The sequence below is a fragment of the Chiloscyllium punctatum genome, chromosome 2 (assembly GCF_047496795.1).
Source record: "Chiloscyllium punctatum isolate Juve2018m chromosome 2, sChiPun1.3, whole genome shotgun sequence".
In the NCBI taxonomy this organism is placed as follows: domain Eukaryota; kingdom Metazoa; phylum Chordata; class Chondrichthyes; order Orectolobiformes; family Hemiscylliidae; genus Chiloscyllium; species Chiloscyllium punctatum.
Window position 1 is genome coordinate 71,456,205 of NC_092740.1, and position 26,243 is coordinate 71,482,447.

At 38.8% G+C, this 26,243-nt stretch overlaps 1 protein-coding gene across 4 annotated transcripts in view; it reads left to right on the forward strand.

Annotated features, from left to right (window-relative positions):
- Positions 1 to 26,243, forward strand: part of apc (APC regulator of WNT signaling pathway) — a 191,408-nt gene that overhangs the window by 46,204 nt on the left and 118,961 nt on the right. The window contains exon 1 of one of the 4 annotated variants that reach the window (XM_072583707.1): positions 13,340 to 13,435. The exons of the other annotated variants lie outside the window; for them this stretch is intronic. The gene's annotated coding sequence lies outside the window, so the exon portion shown is untranslated. Of the gene's footprint in view, positions 1 to 13,339; positions 13,436 to 26,243 lie in introns of those variants that run through there. 4 annotated transcript variants of the gene reach the window in all.

The following is a 26,243-nucleotide window of genomic DNA, read 5'->3' on the forward strand; positions in this document are numbered from 1 at the left end:
TTGATAGATGCTTTATAGTGAGCATTGAAGATAAATTTATACATTTAACAATTTGTTCAGTGACTCTGGGATAACTTAAGATTTCTTGATGAAGGAAACAGAGATGGACTTCCTGAACTGACAACTATTAAATTGCTTTAACATTGTTTAAGTGGCTATGATACTATGAAAACCTAATTTGTCATTGATTAATTTCTTGTACAATATACTTTGTGTTTCCTTTTTATAAAGATTGTATTCTTATGTGAAAACATAAGAACTGCTTTACTGAATAAGACTGATGGGAACTTGGTTGGAAGCATTCCACAAAGCATTTCCCACCAATGACTCTTAAATTCATTGTGGATCAGGAATAGAGGCAGAATAAGACTGAAGAGTAACTGGAAATGCTTCAACTGAAATGGTTTTAAGGCAATCCATCTAGTGAAAGCTGTCTTATTTGCATAAAAGTATAGTGGTTGAACTCCTAATACACACACTATTTTCATTTTGAACTGTTAATTTACAGCACAGAAATTCAGTTTGAGGCTGAACTCTGTTCTTAGAGCAGTATTAGTTTGGAAAATACTTAGACTCTGTCACAAAATCTGAGAATTCCATTTTGTCACAGTATCTTACAGTAGAGTTTTGTGAATCTTTCAAAGTTGAAGATATCAAAATTGTAAGAAATGAAAACTCTGCACTTGGGCACCAGTTTCCTTAATATGTCTTGTTATTGATGTTTTTAACATCTGTTGGCTCTCCTGCTGGAATAAATACTTTTCTGATATTGATAACGCTGCTCCTACGTGCTATGAAAGGTCACGAATCCTACTCTACCTAACCAATTTTAAATAACGTCTGTACATCCTTCTTTTCGAAGTCTTATCATAATTTTTTTTCAAGGTAACATTTGTTGCCACCATGAAAGCCTGTAACACTGGAGTCATTACTTGGAAGATAAATTCGTGGCATGTAGATTCGTAAGGAGAATTGTTGGAGAGCTGAATTGCATAATTACCCTATCACGAGCTAGTAGATTGTGTGTGTGTGTGTGTGTATAAATATATGCACCTTTGTACTTCTCAATATTCACTGTAAATCCTTGACTAAAATGGAGTTGCTTCATAGAGGGGTAGAACAAGAAGTAAAGATAGGCAGATCAAAAAATCTCTCAATGGTCACTATGGTTAAGGAGGCTATTCAACCCATTGCGTTTGCACCAGTTATATTACGTAGTGCCAATCTCCCCCTCTTTACCAATATCCTTACACCATTTCTATCCAAACAATCCTCTTGAATCTTCAACTCACCCTGCCTCCTCCACATTTTCAGGCAGTCATTCCATACATATTCTAACTACTTGCTGTGAAAATGTTGTTTTGTTTGCACGTCACATTCATGATAAATAGCCATCTTACACTTCATACTATAAATAACTACATGATTGTATGCAACATTTGCAATGTCTCAGAACTGGCACGATGTGATAGATCTGAAGTGGTAATGAATAGAGTATGTTGCTGCAGTGCATGGGAGCATAATTCAGCAGTAATGACAATACCATACAACAGAGGTTTACAGTATGTCGTGGCAGGATGAGTACTGTGCTGCAAAATTCCCAGCAGCAGTGCCGACTTATCTAGTGACTTCTGATACTGTACATACTTGGCGATTCAGCACTAAACATTCATTAAGATGAGAAACTGTGCAGGCTCAGTACAGAGACACATGAACTGACCAGCCTGGCTTGGATATTTCCACCTTAAACATGGATTTTACAGTGAATATTTTTGGTTTGATTTTTGCTCATACCACTTATCTAAATGTTAGATTCTAAGAAGAAATGGATAAGTTTTTTGTGTAGGATAAATAGACAAAGTCTTTCCCTGGGGTGGGGGAGTGCAGAACTAGAGGACAGAGGTTGAGGGAGAGAGGGGAAAGATATAAGAGAGACCTAAGGGGCAACTTTTTCTCACACAGGGTGGTATGGGTATGGAATGAGCTGCCAGAGGAAGTGGTGGAGGTTGGTACAATTGCAACATTTAAAAGGCATTTGGATGGGTATATGAATAGGAAGGGTTTGGAGGGATATGGGCCAGGTGCTGGCAGGTGGGACTAGATTGGGTTGGGATATCTGGTCGGCATGGACGGGTTGGACCGAAGGGTCTGTTTCCGTGCTGTACATCTCTCTGACTCTGCTAAAGAAACGTCTGATCCCAAGAAAAAAAAAGCAACAACTGTTTAGGGACAGTACAATGAGAGGTATCATCTAATTTTATGAATAGAGGATGCCTAATGCACCTTACCGGAATGCCGCCTCTACAGAGATGTTGGCAAACACTATGACCGTGCCAAGTAGGTTAAGACGCCATTTACAGATGAAACATCGACATGCTGCCAAAAAACATATTCAGTACCTTGAAAAAAACTTGAGAGAATACAACGTCAAGCAGACCCAATGTCCGTAGGTACTAGATAATGCACAAGAGGTGAGTCACCTGGTGGCTGAGCTTATGGCAAAAAAGCGATCAACAAAATTCCACTCTGATAAAAGTTAAATTTCACTTTAAACAGTCATTTATCTTTTTCGTTTGAAATATCATTTACCTTTTCAAAAGTAATTTTTCATGTGATGTGGGTGTCATTGGGCAGGGAAGCATTCATTGTCAATTCATAATTGCCCAGAGGACAATTGAGAGTCAGACTGGGTGCAGACGGCAGATTTCCTTCCCGAAAGGGCATTAACAAACTAGATAGGGTTTTACAACAGTTGACAGTGGTTATATGGTCGCCATTAATCACCTTTTTTTATCTTTTATTGAATTCAAATTTTACCCTCTGCAATGATGGGAGATGAATCTGTAGGAGGCAGTTCATGAAGATTCACTAGATTTAATTTGAGATGAAAGTCCTATTTTATGCTCACTCGAGTTTAGAAGGATTAGAGAAGATCTGGTTAAGATCTGTAAAATGCTAAAGGGATTTACAAAGTGGACATGGAGTAAATGGTTCCCCTTGTGAGGCATTGTAGAAGAAAAGGTCATAGTTTTAGGCGAAGGGTGGCCGATTTAGAACAGATGAGGAATGTTTCTCTCAAAGGATCGTCAGATGATAAAATTCACTGAATTGAGGAGGAGGTAGGCAGATTTTTAATTAATCAGTTAAAGGATTATAGGGTGTGGGCAGAAAGGTAAAGTTGAGATGAGATCGGGCTTGAGGGGCACAATTGTCAACTTCTGCCCCTAGTTCCGAAGTTATGTCCACAGAGCAGTAGCCTGGTGTTATGAATTATTAATTAACTAATAATACCACTCCACTACTGTCTCCTAACATTAATTCATGTTTGACTTAAGTTGATTTCAATTGGTTTGCTGCTGTAAAAGTTTTAAAAAGTGCAAAGTGTCTAGCACTTTCAATTGACATTGTGGGATTCCTTTTTAAATAGTTGTTCGTTGCGACAGTGAATTGTAATATTTTGGGCCGAAGGGTCTGTTTCCCTGCTGTACATCTCTATGACTATGGCTATACACAAAGTATAGCAACAGCTATAGGCCACTTCGCTACTTGAGCCTGCTCTGTTGTTCAGTTAAATCATGATTGATCTCTTTTACCTGCCTTCCTTCCATTTTCCTTGATGATTTTGCACAGAAATTTGCTTTTCAGTCTTGAAAATGTCAGCCTCCACAGACTTCTGTTGAAGAAAATTCCACATTTCCATTACCTCTTGTGTGTGAATCATGCTTCATGATTTCATCTCCCAATAGTTTAATTTTAGTTTTAAGATTATGTCCTCTTGTTTCAGATTACTCAAACAGAAAATAAATTTTCTACATCCAATTGTATATCTTTATCATCTTAAGACCTTGCATAGATAGTGATTTAAAAGGGTAGCTCGGTGCCCAGTGGTTAGTACTGCTGCCTTCAAATGCCAGGAACTGGGGTTTGGTTCCACACTTGAGGGACTGTCTGTGTGGAGTTTGCATATTCTCCCCTGATTGCGTGGGTTTCTGCTGGTGATATGGTTTCCTCCCAAAGTCCAAAGATTTGCAGGTTAGAAGAATTGACTGTGCTAAATTGTCCCATATTGTCCAGGGACATGTCGGCTAGATGGATTAGCCATGGTGAAAGAGGTGGGGGGTGGGGGGGGTTCGGGTATAGGGTTGGGTGTGGGTGGGATGCTGTTTTGAGGGTCAGTGCAGACTCAATATGTTGAATTGCCTCTATCTGCACTGTAGAGATTCTGTGATTCTAGATACCATTCAATCCTATGAACCTGGGGATGTAAGCTACATTTGTCCTTCTAGTCAATCATTTTCCTTGTGTTTGTGGAATTTGGGGTCCTTTTTTTTTCTTTCTGTCCATTTTGTTTCCGATCTGATTTAAATGATTTATGATAAAATGCCAGGCTCTTTCTGGTTCTTTGTCTAATTTTTTAATTGAGCTATATACGCACATATGTATGTATATTAGGGGCAGAAGTAGACCATTTGGCCCTTCAAGCCTGCTTCACCGATCAATAAATCATGAATGATCTGTTTGTGTTCCGCAACACACTTTATTCCCAATAACTTTCAATTCTCTTATCAAACAAGAATCTATCAACATCCACCTTAAATAATATGTCAGTTCTTCATACCTCATTAACCATCAGTTATCTTCTGAAAGTGATATTTGTTTAAACAAGACATCAGTCTTGCTCAACATCTCATTGCAAACTGATGACATAAGATTAAGATGAGTTTGTGGCAGGTAGGGTAGTGTGTGTAAACCTCACTCTACATGCATCAACTTAGCCTGCTTTCGATACTCCAATTATTTTATAAAATGACACTTATTTTGTCACTTTTGCATTAATTTAAGCCAGTGGCCCAGTTCCCAAACTTTTTTTTAAACATTTGAAATCATCATTTTGATCCTATTGTAATATAACTTTATATTTTAAAAAAAACCAGAAATTGTTGGAAATGCTCAGCTGGTGTGGCAGCATCTTTGAAGAAAAATCAGAGTTAACATTTAGGTTCCGGTGACCGTTCCTCAAACTTCAGTTCCTCTGAACGGTCACCTGACCCGAAGTGTTAACTCTGATTTCTCTATACAGATTCTGCCAGACCTCTTGAGCTTTCCCAGCAATTTCTTGTTTTGTTTCTGATTTACAACATCCGCAGTTCTTTCAGTTTTTATTTAGGACATTCCAGACCATGCCTTTTGGCATATATTGTGTCCTTTATTGTCTTTGATTTTTTAAAAATTATCATCTTAAAGTTGTCTGCCCTGGCTAGTGACTCTCTGCCAATCTCAACCCATTTTCATCCTGATCTAATTTTACGACTTGTTTACTGTGACGTTGGCAGCATCTACTTTAATGAAAACCATGCAAAGTACTCGAGCCATGCTGTCTTCTCCATTCGATCATCTCCATTTTGGCGTCTAATTGCCCTATTCTTCCATCAGTTATACTTGTTACATGATTATAGATAAGGACTCAAAAGTCATTTTTAAAAGTTGATTTTAAATTACTAGTCAATCCATTCTCAGATGCTCTTGGTATTTCCTTTGTCACACAACCTTGTGCTTTAAGTATTCAACTTGGTGGGCTACTCAATTAAAATATAATGCTGCTCCTCAGCTTCTACCATTTTATTTTCATCACCATATCTTTAACCATCCAGCAAGCTCTGTTTTCTGATGTCCTAAAAGTTGCTTAGTTGTCATAGAATGGGCAGGGAGATGATAGTAGAGGTTGTCGCTGGATAAGTGAGCCAATGAGTCACATAATGTGCTGGGGGCCCAGGTTTGATTCTTACCACAGTAAATGGTGACATTTTAAAAGTAAAAACTGGAACTACAAGTCTCATGATAACCATGGCTCAATTGTTGTTAAAAGCCCACCTCCATCATTTGCATCCTATGGAGCTGGGATGGGAGTTACTCTGAATCCTTAACATTGGCTCCAGACCCTATAAACACCAAGTACTAGAATGGGCTTAGTGAATCCATAACTAATGGATTGAAAGTGGACAACAAAACAAATCAACGGAAGAGAAGGCTCCACAAATATCTCCATCCTCAATAATTGAGGTCAACAGATCAGAGCAAAAGATAAGACAGAAACATTTGTAACAGTCTTCAGCCAGAGGTGTTGAGGGAATGATCTATCTCTGCCTCCTCCTGAGGTCCCCAGCATCACAGATGCCACATTCATCAAGTTTGATTCACTTCACCAGATTTTCATTGGATACTGCAGAACATAATTGGGCGATAAAACTGAAGATATGCTCTAGAAATTGCCGTGTCCCTAGCAAACTGGTCTAGTACAGCTACAACACTGGCAAGTACCTGTTAATGTGATAATTGCCCTGGCACATCCTGTGCACCCAAACCAGGACAGATAAAATAAAGCCAATTACTGCTTCATCAGTCTACTGATAATCAGTTAAGGTTTCTTAAGAGCCACTGAGTTCCCGACCACCTTACAATCTTGATTCAAACATGGGCAAAAGTGCTGAAATCCACATGTATGGTGTAAGTGTGCCATTGACATCAGAGTGCTATATTTGGCAGAGTGCATTGAAGAATCCTAGCAAAAGTAGAATCAATGGGCCTCAGGGGGCAAACTCTCTGCTAGTTGAAGTCATGCACAATACAGAATGAGATGGTTGTGGTTGTTGGAGGTCAGCCATCTCAAACCTAGGAAGTTACTCTAGGAGTTCCTCTGGGTAGTGTCCTAGATCCAACCATCTTCAGCTGTTTCGTCATCCTTCCATTCATCATAAAGTCAGAATGGGGATATTTGTTTATGATTGCATGAAGTCCAGCGCCATTCATGGCTCCACAGATACTGAAGCAATGTGTCCAAACACACCAAAATATGGGCAGTATCGTGGTTTGGGCTTACAAGTGGCAAGTAACATTAGTGCTGCACGAATGACCATTTTCAATTAGTGAGACTATAACGTTCATGCTTAATAGTCAATGCTTTGTCATTGTTTTATTCCAAATCCCTTTATAAAATCCCTGGGGGCAGGGGGGAGAGGAGAGTTACAATTAATGCGAAATGGAACCGGACTACTCATAAATATTATGGCTATAACAACAGGTTAGAGGCTTTGAATCCTGCAGCGGTAGCTCACCTGATTCTACAAAGTCTGTCTACCAACTACGAGGCACAAGTAAGGAGTATGATGGAATACTCTCTTGTCTGGTTGAGTACAGCTGCATTAGCACTCAAGAAGCCTGACATCATTCAGGAAAAAGCAGCCTATTTGATCGGCACCACATCCACAGATATTCAGTCCCTCCAATACTGACACTCAGTAGCAGCATTGTGTATCTTCTATGTGATAAACTGCAGAAATTCACCAAGGCTGCTTAAATCATCACCTGTCAAGCACGTGACCAGCACCATCTAGAAGGACTAGGGCAGCAGATACGTGGCAACACTGCTACCACCTGCAAATTTCTTTCCAAGCCACTCACCTTTCTGACTTGGAAACATATTGCTGTTCTTTCAATGTCGCTGTGTAAAAGCTCTCCAAGTTCGTCCCTAACAGCATTGTGGGTGTGCCTGCACCAAATGAACTGCAACAGTTTGAGAAAGCACCTTACCACTGCCTTCCCAAGGGCAAATCAGGATGAACAATTAATGATAACCCAACTAGGAATGCCCACGCTGTATGAAGGAATTAAAAAGAGGACTATCTTCCCTTTGAAGATTTCCCAGTATTCATTTACTGTTTTACCGACGAATTTTTGTTTTTGTTTCCCTGAGACCAGTTCACTTTTCAACTTGCTGACAATAACCTTTCTTGAGTTGAATGTCTTTACATTTTATTTTACTTTGATCTGTTCAATAAATACTTTCAACTATAATCATTGTTTCCTAAATGTTCTCCTTCTGAAACTCATTCCATTGCCGTACTTTATTACTTTGAACTCAATCCAGCAATGTTTTTTAATCGCTTCTGTAGGAAACATAACTGATGAACAAAATTCTCATTTGTGTTTCAGGAATTTCTCTCTTTATTATTAACATAAATTGTTCTTCATTATCACTAACATTATCTAAAATTCTTCCCACTGTAATTTGGCAGTATATGCAATCCCCTCTCTATTGCACACTATTTGGCCTATTGTCTATACCCAAGAGTGTAATACCTCTTCACTTTTGTCTTAATTCAAATTACAGCATACAGATTCTGTCTTTGAAGCCTTTTGTTGTTCTTTGCTTTGTGGTTTCATAACAGTAATTATGCTGCCAAAAGCCCATTTTTCTTTATTGTCTTTCCTGGTTGCAAGCTATTCAGAAATGTTAAGTTTCCATTCTTCCTTTGAGCTGGACCTTTTGTAATTATATCATAATGCAATGTAACTGCTTATATCTTTTAGTTTGTCAACCTTTTTTTATCATACTGTGGATTTGCACTCATATGCTCCATACTAGTATCGACTATGTTGCATCTGCTCCTCTGTTTGATCCATCCTGGAGTATTTTTTATGATAGAACTGTTAATGTGTCATAAGCCCCTCCAAACTGGATCTCTACACTACTACTTCATTCTTGTTCTACTTTTGTGACAAATTTGTTTAAACACTATTCCCTCCGAGCTTGGAATGCAGAATAATGTCAAAAGGTACAATGTAAAGGATGCTCCACCTGAATGCATGCTGTTTTAAAAACACAAGTAAAGTTAAACGATCTGATCTGATTGCCAATATGGAAATATGGCTGCAGCATAACTAAGATTGGGAATTGAATAATCAGGAATATTGAACGTTTGGAAAGGACAGGCACAAGGAGAAAGGAGGTAGTGTTGTGATGATTCTAATAAGCAATGCAGTGAGTATATGAGGGAGGATCTTGGATCTAGGAAGAACAAATGTGGAATCCAGATGTAGCTAAGAGAGAGCAAGAGGCGGCAGGCATTAGTATAGGTCACCAAACATTAGTGGTAGTATGGGGTATGAAGTTAATCTGGAGATTTGAAGTATGTAGCATGGATAAGACACAAATCTTTTGACTTCACTACATCTTAACTTGAAAGTATAGTACCTAGACAATGGATAATTTTTAAATAATTACTATCTAATTTACATTCCTTCAGAGTACAAACCATCCAAAAGAGCCGGATAACTGTGGCTAACAAAGGATGTTTTTCGGGCTTATGTAAAATGAAGCGAAAAGGCTTATAAAGTTGCCAGAAATGGAAGAAAGCTTGAACATTGGAAAAATTTCAGACCACAGCAAAGGAGGAGCAAGAAACTGACAGGGAGAATAGAATTTGAATAAAAATGAACAAAAGCATACAATCAGACTTTTAGACAATAGCTTCTATCAGTATGTAAAAAGGAAATGTTTGATTAAGATAATTGTGGGTCAGTTATAGGCAGACAGTGAAGATTGTGTGCAATTCTGATCTCCCTCCTATTGGAAGGATGTTGTGAAGTTTGAAAGGGTTCAGAAAAGATTTACAAAGATGTTGCCAGGGTTGGAGGGTTTAATCTATAGGGAGAGGCTGAATAGGCTGGGGCTATTTACCCTGGAGCATTGGAGGTTGAAGGGTGACCTTATACAAGTTTATAAAATCATGAGGGGCATGGGTAGGGTAAAGAGACAAGGTTTTTTTCCCTGGGGTGGGGGAGTCCCAATCTAGAGGGCATAAGTAAGAGGGGAAAGATTTAAACGGGACCTCCGTGGCAACATTTTCACACAGAGGGTGTTGTGTGTCTGGAATGAACTGCCAGAGGAAGTGTTGGAGGCTGGTACAATTGCAACATTTAAAAGGCATCTGGATGAGTATATGAAGAGGAAGGGTTTAGAGGGACATGGGCTAAGTGCTGGCAAATGGGACGAGATTAGTTGAGGATATCTGATCGGCACCGACAAGTTGGACCGAAGGGTCTGTTTCCGTGCTGTGCATCTCTGAGATATTATAGAGGGGAAAGAAGAAATAGCAGAGAAGTGAAATGAGTATTCTATGTCTTTGAAGAAGATATAAAAGATCTCCCAGAATTAGAAAGTTAGGTGACTAGTGAGAACAAGAAATTGAAGGTAATAATTATCATTGAAAAGGTTCCTTGATTGTTGTCTCACATGTAGACAGGATGGCAAAGAATGCATTTGGCAATTTTGCCCTCATTGTATAGACTGTTGAGTGTAGGAGTTTGGACTTCATTTTGCGGTTGTACAGGACGTTTGTGAGGCTACTTTTAAGTACTGTGTACAGTTCTGGTTGCCCTGCTTTAGGAAGGATATTATTAAATTGGAGAGGATTCAGAAAGGATTTACTAGGATGTTAGAGTCAGGGAGTTCCAGAGGAGGTTTATAGCAATGATGCTAGGGCTGAAAGCCTTGTCATAAGAGGAGTGGTTGAGAATTCTGTTGCTGCTCTCAATAGAGTTTAGAATAATTGGTGCATGAGTGTGGGGTGGAATCTGTTCAAAATTTACAGGATACACCAGGGCCTGGATAGAATAGAGGTGGCGAAGATGTTTCCACTCATGGGAGAGATCAGGACCCAAGGGCGAAGCCTCAGAATGAAGTGATGACTCTTTCGAACTGAGATGAGGAGGAATTTCCTCAGCCAGAGGGTGGTGAGCCTGTAGAACTCCACCGCAAAAGGCTGTGGAGGCCGAGTCATTTGAGTGTATTTTAGACAGGTTCTTGATTAGTAAGTGGATCAAGGGTTTTGGGGAGAGGCAGGAGAATGGATTTGAGAAACACTTCAGTCATGCTCGAATGGCAGAGCAGACTTAATCCTACTAAAATGTATAACCTCTCAGTTTGCTACATCGTATTCCATCTGCCACTTCTTTGCCCACTTGCATAGCATGTCCAAGTCCATCTGCAACCTCCCTACTTCCTCCATATTCTCTGATCCACACCTACCTTTGTGTCATCTACAAATGTAGCAACAAATGGCTTCAGTTCCTTCATCCAAATCATTAATGTACAACATGAATAGTTGTGATCCCAAAACTGACCCCTGCAGAACTCCACTAGTCACTGGCTGCCATCCTGAAAAATTCCCCTTTATCTCTATTCTGTCTTATGCCAGTCAGCAATACCTCTGTTAATGCCAGTATCTTGTTCTTGATAGCATGGGCTCTTGTCTTAGCTGCATCCAGTGCAGCACCTTGTCAAAGGCCTTCTGGAAATCCTCATAGATGAGGTTCACCGGCTCTCCTTTGGCTAACCTGCTTGTTACCTCCAAGTATTCTAACAGATTTGTCAGGTATGATTTCCCCTTGACAAAGCCATGCTGACTCTGGCCTATTTTACCATGCCCTTCCAAATAGTTTGCAATCTCATCCTTAATAATGGACTCTAAAATCTTTATTACAACTGAGGTCATGCTAACAGGCCTATAGTTTCTTGTACCTAAAAAAAACCTATTTGCATCCTCTTTAAATACTTGCATTGATCTAGCCTCCACATGATTCTGAGGAGTTTTCCAAACATTGACTCCCTGGTGGGAGAGGAAATTGGATCCAGAATTGGCAGTGTGGTATGAAGCAGAGGGTGATGGTCGAAGAGTTGAGTGCAAGCCTGTGTATTGTGGGGCTCTGCTGGGATCAATGTTGGGCCCAAATTAAAGGGTGGATGCGATTGCACTGGAGAGGGTGCAGAGGGATTGATTAGGATGTTACCTGGGCTGGAGTGTTTTAGTTATGAAGAGAGATTGGATAGACTGGGAGCAGAGGAATTTGAGGGGGACACATGATTGAGATGTATAAAATTGAGGGGCGTGGATAAGGTATACAGGAGAGAATGTTACCCCTTGGTAGAGGGATCAATTACCTTAAGATATTGGGCATGAGGTTTAGAGGGAATGTGATGTGGAAAAAAAAATCGTCACCTAGAGGATGGTGGCAATCCTCAAATCAGTGCCTGAAGGGTGGTAGAGGCAAAAACCCTCATAATATTTAAATATTCAGATAGGCATTTGGATGCTAAGACCACGAGGTTCTGGGCCAGGTGCCTGGAGGATGTGATTAGAATAATTAAGTGGTTGTTTTTGACCAGTGCAACATGATGGGTTGGAAGGTTATTTCCTGTGCTATGGACCTCAGTGATTTTATCTCTGGTTTAAGCGAGTATCCCTGATTCTCTAATTATGTTTCCTTGCTCATGACCCCTGCTACTAGTAGAACTCGTGATCTCCCCACACTATTGGAAACATCTCAGTATCCACCCTGACACCCCTCCTGAGAATCTTGTGTATTTTAATAATTTCATTCCTTATCCTTCTCAATATCATTGAATACAGGCCCAAACCACTCAATACCCCCTCAAAAGACAGTCCCTCCATATCTGGGAACAACCTTGTGAACCTTTTGTGGACTGCCTCCATAGCCAGTATATCTCCCCTTAACTAATGGGACCAAAGCTGTCCAGAGTATTCCAGGTGGACGGGTTAAAGTTGTTGCTAGAACAAAAGCTAGAGGACACAGATTTAAGGTTTGGGCAAGAGGTTAAAGAAAGAAGGAAAACTTCCTCATGTTTTCTAATCAACCTGGTCAGAGAAATTATTACACACTTTTGGAATAGATGGGACTTGATCAGAGGGTCTCCTAGTTCAGACACCACTGTGCCACAAGAGACCCCTCACTATATCCATGATGAATGAATACCAGGGATTATTCCATTCCTTGTAGATATTTTCTGATCAACCTGTTCGCATGTGTTATGAGAGACATTTGGAGCAGGTGGATCTTGAACCTGGTCCTCCTGGCTCAGAAGTAAGGACACTATCACTGTGCCATGAAAGCCCTCCCAGGAATTTTTTTTAAAACAGTGAGTCATAATGACCCAAAATTTGCTGTTAATGAACTTGATGAAGCTTAGCCAGTCGAAGATTTCAAATGGATATTGGCTAGAAAATCAGATATGCACTTAAGGGGAAATAAACTCTTCAGGCTACAGGGAAAGAATGGAACTTGATGCATTGCTGTACAGAGGGAGACCACATGGAGTCAATGGACTGACTTATCTCTGTGCAGAAATGACTCTTTAACTCTGACTGCCATTAGAAAACATTTGGAATACGAATTCAGTGGCCAGATTTGGATGTTTTATCGAATGTGAGACAAAGCTGCTCATAGCTGATTTGGGCAAATGCACACGTGGATTTTGGTTTTTTAAATTGCTGCTGATTCCAAGCATTGGTGACAGCAGGTGTGACCTTCTAGTTGCTCGGACCTATTGGCCTTGTGCCAATCATCTGCTATGGCAAGCAGCCTCTACCACTCATACAGACAGGGATTTAATTGACTATAGGAAGCAGCTGTGTAATCTTCTGGATGAAGGCCAGCAAATATCCTCCAGAACTAAAGGAGATTGTCTGCAATCTTATTGGATGATTAAGTGATCACGTGAGTGGAATGGCTGTGTTCACTTGTGCTTTAACACAAGGAAGGGTGGGAAAATGGAGGTATGCACTGCTTCAGAAATGGGGTAGGTGAAAAACAATTTTTAAAATTATTGTCTTATTGTTAGACGGTATTATATAATTGTACTACTGTGTTTGTATTTACTGTTAAATGGGTTTGTTATTGCAGCAGATTAGATATGGCTTCATTTTGTGCACATCAGCTTTTCCTGTTCTGAAAAGAAGGGTTGGGAAAGAAGGGGGCATTGTACTCTGTAAAGGATTGATACTGTCTGCTGCTTAAGCACCAATGTCTCCAGAAACTAGAATGAACCCAAAAAATTTAAATGACATGCTGAATGAAATCCTGGTTTATTTTGATTAGGAATAAAGAAACGATTGTGGATTTCTTGATTTGAGTATTAGGTTTTGATGCGGAGATTGGTAAAATTGCAATGTGTTTCTTTTTATTGATCTGGTGGTCATGAGCCTCTTTTTTTTATTCTCAATAAGGTATTTGTTTTAATGATGCTTTGCTGTGTCTTTATAGTGACAGAGTGAGTGCTTATTATGGGTGATTGCAATCTCAGCTCCAAAAGCTGCGTAAGAGCTAATGCTGCTGCATTGCTGATTTTAGAAAAAATTGGAAGTCAGGTTTTATATGTTACAGTGGAAGCCCTATTAAAGACAAAAATGTTGCGTATGACATTATTCGAACTGAAATGAAGCTATGTTAGTCAGAGTAAATTGTACCATGAAGTGGGCTTTACGGAAAGGGAAACAGCTGCTGTGATTTTTATTCTATGAAATAATGCAATGGCTCAGCTGAAATCTGCACTCTGAACTGAATGCTCAGAAAATCATATTAAATTATTTATGAACTGTCATTTAAGATACAGGATTTTCCACACTTCATTTCAGCAACATAACAGAATCTACAGTAATATGGTTGTGTGCTGTCACTCTAGTTATTCCACAAGCCTTTTCTACCCCACATATTTTCAGATTCTGTTTTAAAATGGAGAATTTTTACGAAGATTTGTGGACCAAAGACTTACGAACAGCTGAATTGCAGTATATCATGATAGAGTTTTGCTATGGTGTTTGGTTTTCCTCAAGAATATTTGTTATGTGGTTAAATTATGTACATCTTTATACTTATCTAGAAATTTTTTTAGAGATGTACAGCATGGAAACAGACCCTTCGGTCCAACCCGTCCACGTCAACCAGATATCCCAACCCAATCTAGTCCCACCTGCCAGGACCTGGCCCATATCCCTCCAAACCCTTCCTATTCATATACCCATTCAAATGCCTTTTAAATGTTGCAATTGTACCAGCCTCCACCACTTCCTCTGGCAGCTCATTCCATACCCATACCACCCTGTGTGTGAAAAAGTTGCCCCTTAGGTCTCTCTTATATCTTTCCCCTCTCACCCTAAACCTCTGTCCTCTAGTTCTGGACTCCCCGACTCCAGGGAAAAGGCTTTGCCTATTTACCCTGTCCATGGCCCTCATAATTTTGTAAACCACTGTACGGTCACTCCTCAGCCTCCGACACTTCAGGGAAAACAGCCCCAGCCTGTTCAGCCTCTCCCTCTAGCTCAAATCCTCCAACCCTGGCAACATCCTTGTAAATCTTTTCTGAATCTTTTCAAGTTTCGTATGGTTCCTACCCTCATTTGTGTTGAAGGGATTTAATTTGCAATTGTTTAAAATGTCTTTTATACACAATCCCATTTGTAGTTGGTATAACTAGTGCATGAATACACAAAAAACAGAAATTGACGCAACTGCAAAACATGGAGGTACAGGTGTTGTGATGGTTCCTTGTAACAAACTTAGTAATTCATTGATATTTGTTGACTTTTCCTCAACGACTGAATTTTTCACCATTGCAATAAGTGGAATACTTGTTTTTCTTTGGCATATTTGGGTAAAATAAATTGAATATATCAAATACCTTTTTTAAAAAATTTCTTCTGTCTTGAAAGGTATGACTTGTTTAGGTGTCATTCTAGGGATTATGGCAGGCCATGGTGTTATATTCAAGTAGCTATTTTTCATTATTGTTAGAGATTAGGGTGTTCTTTTATGGAAGGAATTAGAACCAACACTGGTCCTGTCTTTATTTAACTTATTTACTTGTACACTTTTGTAGCAGAATAATTAGCAATAAAAGGAAAGCACAGCCTCACCCCCACCCAAAAGAAATTGAACCACTAGAATGTTCTAAACTCTTCAGCAAAAGTGTGCGACTGCAGCCTAGATTTGGGGTTTGATGCCTTAATGCCAAATTACAGATTTCTTTTTGTTTGAGAAATGTACTTTTATTAAGTTGAGTGCCATTTAGTCCAATATACTGTGAAATTCTACAATTTAGATTATTGCAAAGGTTATTAATTATGGCTTTATACAGGCTTGCTACGTAGCTGGTAAAGTATAATTACAATATTTTGAGGAGTGGTTAGTCCAAACATAAGTTTATCCCAGTTTTTTGGGGTTGCTTATGCTCACGGTTCACCCTCCAGGAAGCTGTCTTTGCCTTTTTTGATACTTATGTTCCTGCCTTGCAGTTTCTCTCCAAGGCCATGCGAGTCTTCCGAGAATGTGTGACTGAAACTAACCACCTGTGAGTGTAAAGTAGAGGATTAATAAGACTTTCCAAACTTTTACTTTGAAAAAGCACTGAGCTTGAAAGTAAAAAATGAAATTGCAGATATGTAAGGCCTTTCATGATTCCAGAACTTCCCAAAGTACAGCCAATTAAGTACTGTTAAAATGTAGTCACAGCTCTAATATAAGAAAATTACAGCCAATTTCCATACAGCAAGGTCTCTGTCACATTGGGATGGTGCTCAGATGTTCAGTTTTCTGATATTAGTTGAGGGATCAATACTGACCTGAATATCAGAATACCCTTACTTTTCCTTGACATAGTATATTGAAATCCTGTACCAGAGAAGATATCTGGGTCCTTAGTTTAATGTCTCCATCTGATTTTAAATTCAAAACATTTGAACTTGACCCTTGTCTTGTCAATTATTAGAGCTGCCTTTGGTTGGAGTAATAGTTTTAACTCAGAATTGAGTATATTTAAATTAAGCTTCTTGACTTATCTATGAATCTGTATTCTGCAATAAAGATTGTATCCTATAAGTCTGTGATATTATTTTTGAGGTCATTTTTATATGTTGTAATCTGTACAAAAAGATGATAATGGATAGTAAAACCATAACATGTTGGAAGTAGATATAGGTCAGGTAGTATCTTTAAAGAGGGAGTTAAGTAATATTTTCATTAGATTATGGACTTTCCTGTCAAGTTCTGATCACATTTGTTTTCTAAATCATCTTCTAAATTGTAGCTTTATTATCATTCTCTACATAATTCTCTACAGAAAAACAAATTTTAGTAACAATAAGATAGAAATGAATGAAAATGGTTTCTGCTTGCTTGAAGGAAAACATGAAATATATTTAAAACCAGCTGATTTATTGAATCACTGATAAGATTTACATATGTCTTTACATAAGATTTACATAAGACAAACATATGTCTTCCACTTTATTTTAAATTTCATTGGTAGATTATTGGCATTTTGTCTTTTTTTAAAAAAACATCTTTGTTTTTATTTTGGAGGTACCTGACAATATTTGTTCAGGTTGTAGGCTCGCTTTTAATGATGTCATCAGAAATGATCAGAATTAGTCATTCCTCAGTATCCGGTTCTGAGCCCATCACCACCTCCACTGCCACCACCAATGAAATTTGCGAGTGCGGAGCCATTAAAAATAAAACTTTTTTTAAAAGATTAAAACTGGTGGATACTTGAGTTTTGCCCTGGATGTTGAATTTTGTTACTACTTACTTTTTGGCATGGATACATAAGTTCGTAAGTTGTGAATGCACAGGTACTGAGGATTTACTGTATTTAGTTGAGAAATATCAGACAAGCAAGTGAATCTCATAATGCCATTTAGAACTTTTTTTAATGGTAGCTCTTTTTCAGCACAAGCCTGATAGATTGCCACTCCACTAAATTTCCCACCTGAACCAAAAATCCTCCTTTATACTTATAACCAATATTAATTTTTCAATGGAGATGCCTCTAAGTGTCCCAATTAGACTTCTATACTGTGTCTGATCCAATGGTAAAAGCATACAAATAGCCTTGTTCAATTATTGTTAATACTTTACATCTTAGCACGTGTCAGACCATAGTCCCCTGTAAGCTAGGATGCAGTAATCTCTACAAATCCAAAGTACTTTGCTGACTTATTTTTGTGCAAACAGTTGATATTAGGTTATTTGACATCTCCTTCTCAGTGGTGAATTTGAGAACATGACTGAGCCCATAAGACATGTCAGGGAATTCTTAAAAATACCTGCTGATTATTTTCTTTCTCATGTTTGATCAGGTCACTTCCAAAACTTGGTTTCATTGTCACATCGCTCCTCCACAACAACTGCTGCTGATTCTTAATAATTCTACATAGGTTCCCACTGAAATTTCAACCTTGGTGTTTCAGATCCATCCATGGTTACAGCTAGCAGGCTTCCTCAAATCTTGAGGTTCCCATGCAAGTTACGATCTGTTTCTTCAAGTGACTGACTCGATTTCAGAGTTGTGCTGATCCAGAGTTCTTTTTCATCCTTCATCTCATCTAGCTTTTTCCTTCTGGTGTTGAGGATTGCAAGTTCCGACAAATCTTGGATGCCAAACTTCTGTATCTTGCTTCCCCTTTCCTTTAACGTAGCCACACCATCTGATCTTGAGTTTTGTGTTTTCACTATTCCCTTTGATCCTGAATGACCAAAAAAGAATGAAATTAGTGTTTCACTGTATATAGTAAATTATTCCTAGAAGCTTTAAAAATCTAAATCTAAAAATTGTTTTCTTACATGAAAACATAGCTTGCAGAAATAAAAGAAAAATACTGCAGGTTCTGGAAATCTGAAAAGATGAGAGAAAATGCTGGAAAAACTCAAGAGCTCTGGCACTATCTGGAGAGGGCAACAGAGTTGATATTTTGAGTCCTGTATAACTCCTTTTTCTTCCTGCCTCTTTCAATCCAGTTAGCCTAACATCAGTAGTGGCAAAAATGCTTGAGTCTATTATAAAAGATATGATAACAGCATATTTGGAAAATATTGACAGGATGAAACAAATTTGACATGGATTTATGAAACAGAAATCTTATTCGACCAGAGTTTTTTTGCAAATCTGACTCATAAAATAGCTGAGGGAGAACCAGTGGATGCAGTGTAATTGGATTTCATGAATGATTTTCATAAAAGTCGTGCACAAGAAGCTCAAGGGTAAAATTTAAATCTCTCAGGATAGAGTAGTATACTGACATAGGTTGAGAATTGGTTGACGGAAAACAAGGTGAGAATAAATCTGTCTTTTCCTGGTGTTAGGTGCGAGGTTTCTCACGAGATACAATGCAAACTATTTCCTGACTCAGTTATTCCCCAAGACAATGTAGATGTAATATGTCTTAGGTTTGGGGGATGACTGTGAAAGCATTTCTGAATGAAAAGGATTGAATGAGTGTTAATTTGATAGTAGCAGGAGGGTAGTGGTAAATGGCTGTCTAAGTGAAGTGGGAGTCATCCACATTCCTGCATGAATGTCGTCCCCATCCATTTCCAGAATGTTCAGTTTCTGGAGGAAGATAGTGCACTTTATTATCACATGTCCAGAGAGATGGTCCAATTTAATCTTTTAACATTACATTGGCTAACAGTAAGCAACTAAGGGTGTACCACTGGGTCAGTGCTTGAGCCCTGGATATTCCCAATATTTTTAAATGACTTGGATGAGAGAAACAAATATGATTATTTTCACATTTACTAATGACGCAAAATTAGGTGGAATTGAGTTGTGAGGAGGATGCAAGAAGGCTTCAGGGTGATTATGACAAATGTGTGGACCAACACATGCCATATGCAGTACACAGTGGATAAATGTGAAGTCATACACGTTATTTGAATGTTGGTACATTGGGAATTTGTACAAAGGGATCTAGGTGTCCTTGGACACTGGTCAATAAAACTAAAGCTTTTGCCCGAAACGTCGATTTTATTGCTCCTCGGATGCTGCCTGAACTGCTGTGCTCTTCCAGCACCACTAATCCAGAATAAAACTAAGCAGGCAGTGAGGAAAGCAAATGATATAGAAGAACCTCGATTATCCGAATATCGATTATCTGAATTCCAAATTATCTGAAGATTTCAAGGTCCCGCAAAAACAATACATCAAAGAGGTAAGTATATTCAATTTACCTGTATTGAAGAACACATGAAAACAGCAAAAAAAAGAGCACAAAAGGAGCTCTAGCATCAGCAACTGGATATTTTTTAGGTAAGGGTTGTTACACAGTCCTTTGCAAAAGTGTTTTACCATATCACCGTCACTTTAGCAGGCCATTCATGAAAAAAGGCTGAGAATGTAATTGCATGTGTGAGGCAGTGCTTCTGTCTTTCTGTTGCAACGCTGAGTTCACAAACTGACAAATGCTCTTGCAATTGTAGAAACTCTTCAGGACCTTGTTTAATACTGTCTTCGCCACTCATTGCCAAATGCTAGCTACGGCTGCATTTTAAAAATGTTTTCTCGTGTTATCATTTTGTTCATGTGAAATCTGTGTCCTCTTGCGCTCAATACATTAAGATTATAGATTTTTAATTCTCTGGTAAAGCACAGCATGGCTTCCTTTTAAGGTAAAATTGATCATCAGAATCAATTCTGCGAGCAAAATAGTGCCTGCCCATCTCATTTGCATAATCAAGCTACCTCTGTATTGGCTTTCATTGCAAGAGGATTGGAGTTGAGACGTAGGGATGTCTTTGCAGTTATATAGCATCATGGTGAGACTGTATCTGGAGTATTATGTGCAGGCTTGGTCTCCTCTTTTTAGGGGAGAGGTTAGCCAGGGAGTGCAGTAAATGTTTACTTGGCTAATACTTGGGATGGTTGAACTGTCATATGAAAGAGTTGATTAGATAGGAGCTGTATTCACTACAAGATTGTGGTGCTGGAAAAGCACAGCAGCTCAGGCAGCATTCTCGGATGCTGCCTGACCTGTGCTTTTCCAGCACCACACTTATCTTGACTCTGATCTCCAGCATCTTCATTTTTGCCCTGTATTCATGACAGTTTAGAGGGGAGAATCTGATTGAAATATATAAAATCATAGCAGGCTGGACAGACTAGACACAGGGAGAATGTTTTCTCCTGATTGGAGAATTGAAATCTGGTTACAGTATCAGGATGTGGAGTAAGCCATTTAGAATAAGGAAATATTTCCTATTCAGATAGTGATCAAGTTGTCAAATTTGCTTCTACAGAAAGCTATGGAAGCTTCGTTACTGAGTAAATTTAATAAAGGTATTGATAATTTTTTTAAATATTAAAGGCATTAACAGTTGAGAAGGAAGGATAATAGTGTTTGCAGAAAGATCAGCTATGACCAGATTAGATGGTGGAACAGAATTGAAGGGCTGGATTCATACTCATTCCCATTTATATTTTTCTATATTCTTTGGTTCTTTCCCTTTCTATTTTTCTGTCTTTATTTTTATCTTTTGGTTCTAATAGAGCTTCTTCCCTTCTCCAGTACTTGCTTTTTATCGAGCTTTTTGTTTTATTCCCTAAGGAGACAAACCATTCATGAGGTCTCGGGTGCAGCAGTGATAGCTGCAGCATCACCAAATTGCACTTGTTTTGTCCTGTGGATTGAAGAGTGGGTTAGGAAGTCTAGTTTGTGAAGCTTATCAAGCAATGTGTCATTCTCTTGAGCAGCTGTCATTCTGCAGCACATGTCCTAACTCTGAGTGACAGCATATTAGTCCACATGTATTAGAATGTTCTCACAGAGTGGAGCTACTTGACAGGTGTTGATAATATTTGAATAGAGAAATTTTGTTTATCATGGAAGAGTCACTGTTCAGAAGCTTATATTAATTAGTCAATGAATCTGATAAGTTATTGAAAAATTTGAAGATATTCCATTTGTGCATCATGTAGTGACAAGTTTCAGGAGACAGAGAATGATAATGATTTCATCAGGATTCCTCTCCTCTCTGCAGTTTGGAGACAAAACTGTTGACGTGGTATTATTCATCTACTTATTTATATATTTTTATTTTGCAAAATGAAATAGGGAAACTGCAGCTGGCGTTCTCCTGGATCTGCGTTTGTTTTCAGTTCATTTGGGACATTTTAATTCAAAAACAGGAATAGTGTAAAATAGTTGATTAAAACAGTGCAGTATTCCATTTATACACTCCTTGGATGTTTAATTCCTGTTGCATACCACTGAGGAAATGGCAAGCAATAATAATTAGCTGAGGATAAGAGGACACATTTTAGTTGTCAATCTGTCACTCTAGGTAATGTTTTAAAAGCTAATATGTAACTGTCAGCAAAGAGAAGTACAAGATTTTTATTTGCTAAGCAGCTTATGTCACATCAGTTATCCTAGTTTCTTTCTCAAATTCTACATGGAAGCAAGTAAAATAAGATTCAAAGAGGAACCAGTGTTATATTTTTAAGTAAACTATATTCCAGTTTTGAAAACTTGCAGCTCCCTTTCAACTTATGCATTGGGCAGACCTCCTGAGATTTCAGGGAAGAAGGACACTGAGCATGTCAAGGAAGGGGACAAGAGTTCGCTTTGTGGGTGTGCACCTTCTGTCAATAGGCAGTTCAGTTGGGAGTTCTGAAACATATGTTGTTGCTTCTCCACACTTAAAATAATTCAAACCCTGGTTGTTTCAAATTTCTGGCATTTGCAACACTCACGATGCAACTGTTGAAATTTGCTGCTGCTAAAGACATCTTACATAGATGAACTCTTCTAAATGATCATTCACTAAATTGATGCCTTGGTTAAAGGGATGGTTTTAGAAGGAAAATGTACACCAGTTGGACTTTACTAGTTGGAATTTAGAAGCATGTGAGGCCTGTTCTTATCCAAATATATAAGGTTTTCAGTGACCATGACAATGTGGATACTAAGAATTCCTTTGTAGGGGATTCTAGAACTGGGGACATAATTCCAAAAGCTGGTGCTTGTCTCATTTCAGGTGGGAATAGAGTTGGAATTCCTCCTCTGAGGATCAGAGGTGGCTTTGGAATTTTCAGCCTCTTGAACTGTGAACGTTAGGTTATTGAGATAGACAGGTGTTTGACCTGTAGGAAGTTGATGCTATGGAAACAGGCAAGAAAATTGGAGTTGAGTTCGTAATCGCATCAGCTATGATTTGAATGGCTGTATGGCATACCTAGTCTATTTATTTTGTTACACCTAACTGGGATAACATGCTAGAAATCGATCCTGTTACTCCTGGTGTTGTAAAAATTAAAGATTTTCTTTAAGGAATGCAAAATTCCCCAATTTACTCGACATTTAGACCCAGGCAGAGAGAAAATACAGACCAGCTTTCTATAGTGAACAACAATCACTTTATTTATTCTAAATAAGTAGATTCTAGCTATGATAAGTAATTATGAATCATCGACTTAAAACTCTAACCTCCATATAAACTCTTCTTCCCTCCCGGTATACGTGTGTGTACACATACAGACATAAAAAGGAATAGAAACATGACTGCAATGAGTGGAGGGAAAGACTAGGAAGGCAGTTCATTAGTCCCTGTTTTGATTTGTTGGGATATTCTACTCATCTATTCTCATTTGCTAGATATTTCACTTGCTTCTAGATAGAGTTGCTATCTCTCATATGCAGTCTATGGCTCACTGATTAAGAGCCACAGTTTGTAGCAACTGCTGAGGGAAGAAAAAGCAGGCTTTTTTGAGGCTCAAGGTGTCTTTTTATTGCAGAACTGCCCTTGAGATCACATGACTTCCACAAAATATCCACACTACCAAGCTGTTCAACTGGGTACCAATTGCAAGCTAGAGGTCTTTCTTATCAATAACCAGTTCTTATTGAATAGACCAATTAGCTAATTGTTTCCAGCCAGACATCCATTGCTACATACCCCAATGCTTCCACTATTGCTTGAACAAGTGGCTGTGTAATCTGCACTTACAATGTGTGTCAAGTTTTTTGCTTTGAACAACCTGGGTATCTGTGTCCATTTAAGATGATTGGACAGGCAGAAGGTTTTAATAAAACATTTTGGGCATTATTATTGGATAACAAAAACAGGAAGATTACGCTCAACTTGTACAAATCACTAGTTTGATCTCAACTTGAGAATTATGAACATTGGAGAGAGTGCAGAAGAAGTTTACAAAGAGTTCCAGGGATCAGAGACTTCAGCTATGACGATAAATTGGAGAAGTTAGGAGAGCAAAAGATTCAGACAAGATTTGATAGGTTTTTTAATTATGTGGAGTCTGTTTGAGCATAGATTTTGGTTGGTTCCCCAAATATGGGGGAAAAGCAGCATATGTTGAATGGCTCAGGATTTCAGGGATGATTGGTATTGCAGAAAATAAGCCAGGATGATTCTGAGTAGCTAGCATTTGACATGGGCATGGAGCTTGACTGAATCTAGCCAACCTGGTGAATTAGTCATGTGCAAAATACCAATCTGCAATCCTTGGAGTTGAGGAAGTGAAGATGGAGGTCATGTAGCATTATTGAATGAGTTGAGAGTAATTATTCCATGGAGAGAAAAGTGAGTGTGGTTAAACTTGTGTTACAGAAGTATTGTGATGAATAAGTCCAATAGCTTGATGGCTATGATTTGAAAAGTGTAGTTAGAAGTGACCAGGGACAGTCTTTATTTTCCCAGTGATGAGCATGTCCGGGAGCAGGGTTAGAAGGAGTATGTTTATACATGTGATCAAAGGTCTACAATTCTATGTAGAGACTAAGGGATTAGGGAAGCACCAGGGACAGAAAGGTCAAGGGACAAACCATGAGTATGATTAGCAGCATTTCTATTAAGGCAGATAGGGTGGGCAGTAAATTTAGAGGAGAGTTCCGTTGATAATTAACCTTTCTCCCAAACTAGCAACAGTCTATCCTATTATTTTGTCTTCATTTTAACAGATTAAAGATGATGTGACATTGCACAGTCCTTCATTTACCTCATTATTTCTCAGGCTCTGTCCTTCTCAAAGCCTTGGTTTGCCCATCTGGGTCACATTTCCTTCCAAAAACACATTTGGATCCATATACTATTCCAGCAATTAATCTCGGCTGAATTTTAAGTGCTGTCATGTCAGAGGTACAATCTTGGACAAGACAACTCAAGACTCTGACAGGTTAGGTGAGCATGAAATATCCCATTACAGCATTTAAAGGAGAGCAGTGATTTGTGTGTGTCTGGATGACCCATATTCAAAAGATATAAACACCCAAAAGACATGTAAACTGGCCATTTGTTCCATTTACAGTTATGGAGCTGTTATGAAATTAACTATGGTTTGTTTTTTTTTGAAAAAGCTGTCATTCAAGATTTATCTGTTGGTTGTGTAGTATATTGAAATGTCTACGCATTTTATGAAGCATATAGGATCTTAGTAATGGTGGAGTAATGCTTCCAGTCCATGGCACAGGAAGAAAGACATTGGAGAGAGTGGAGAAAAGATTGAGAGTGGATCCAGAGAAGAACTTCAGCTATAAAGATAGGTTGAAAACTTTGAGACTATTTACTTTAGAATCATAGAATCCCTATAGTGTGGAAACAGGCCATTCAGCCCAACAGTCCACACTGACCTTCCAAAGCGTATCCCACCCAAACCCATCCCCCATTACTTTACATTAACCCCTGACTAATGTACCTAAACTACACATCCCTGAGCACTATGGGTGAAGGAGAACCAATAGATATTAGTACTTAGAATTCTTGGAACGCATTTGATAAGCTACATGAAAGGTTGTTGCAGCAAATAAATTTTCATGATGTAGTTAATATATTGCATCCACTGCAGTTTAGAATGGTAAGAGAATCCTGAGACAGGATGTGGAAAGAATGCTTCCTCTGATCAGGAGTAGAACCAGAGATCACAGTTCAAAAATAAGGGGTCAAGTGGGTCAAAACAGCATTGTCTTAGCAGACCAATACGACTGCTTTCTCATTAAAGAGAGACAACTGGTGGTGATTTAACCTAAGGGCCACTATGCCTTTGGAGATGGTAGAGGTTAAGAAGGAGAGTCCTCATAGTAACCTCATCTAGTGATGGGAATTAAGACCATAAGACATAGGAGTGGAAGTAAGGCCATTCGGCCCATCGTGTCCACTCCGCCATTCAATCATGGCTGATGGGCATTTCAACTGCACTTACCTGCATTCTCCCCGTAGCCCTTAATTCCTCGAGACAGCAATAATCTATCAATCTCTGCCTTGAAGACATTTAGTGTCCTGGCCTCCACTGCACTCTTCGGCAATGAATTCCACAGGCCCACCACTCTCTGGCTGAAGAAATGTCCCCCCATTTCTGTTCTGAATTGACCCCCTCTAATTTTAAGGCTGTGTCCACAGGTCCTAGTCTCCTCGCCTAACGGAAACAATTTCCTAGCGTCCACCCTTTCCAAGCCATGTATTATCTTGTACGTCTCTATTAAGTCTCCCCTTAATCTTCTAAACTCCAATGAATACAATCCCAGGATCCTCGGCCGTTCCTCATGTGTTAGACCAACCATTCCAGGGATCATCCGTGTGAATCTCTGCTGGACACGTTCCAGTGCCAGTATGTCCTTCCTGAGGTGTGGCTGCTTTGCAAACCAATCATCCAACCAACAGGTCACATCCTTAAGACAGATCAGGAGAATTTTGTTTTCTTTCAGATGAGTTGAATGTCTTTTGGAACTTTCTTCCTCAAAAGTCAGTGGAAACAAAACTTTTGAATTTTTTTTTGCAGCAGGGGTAGATAGATTCTCAATAAACATATGAGTTAAAGGTTT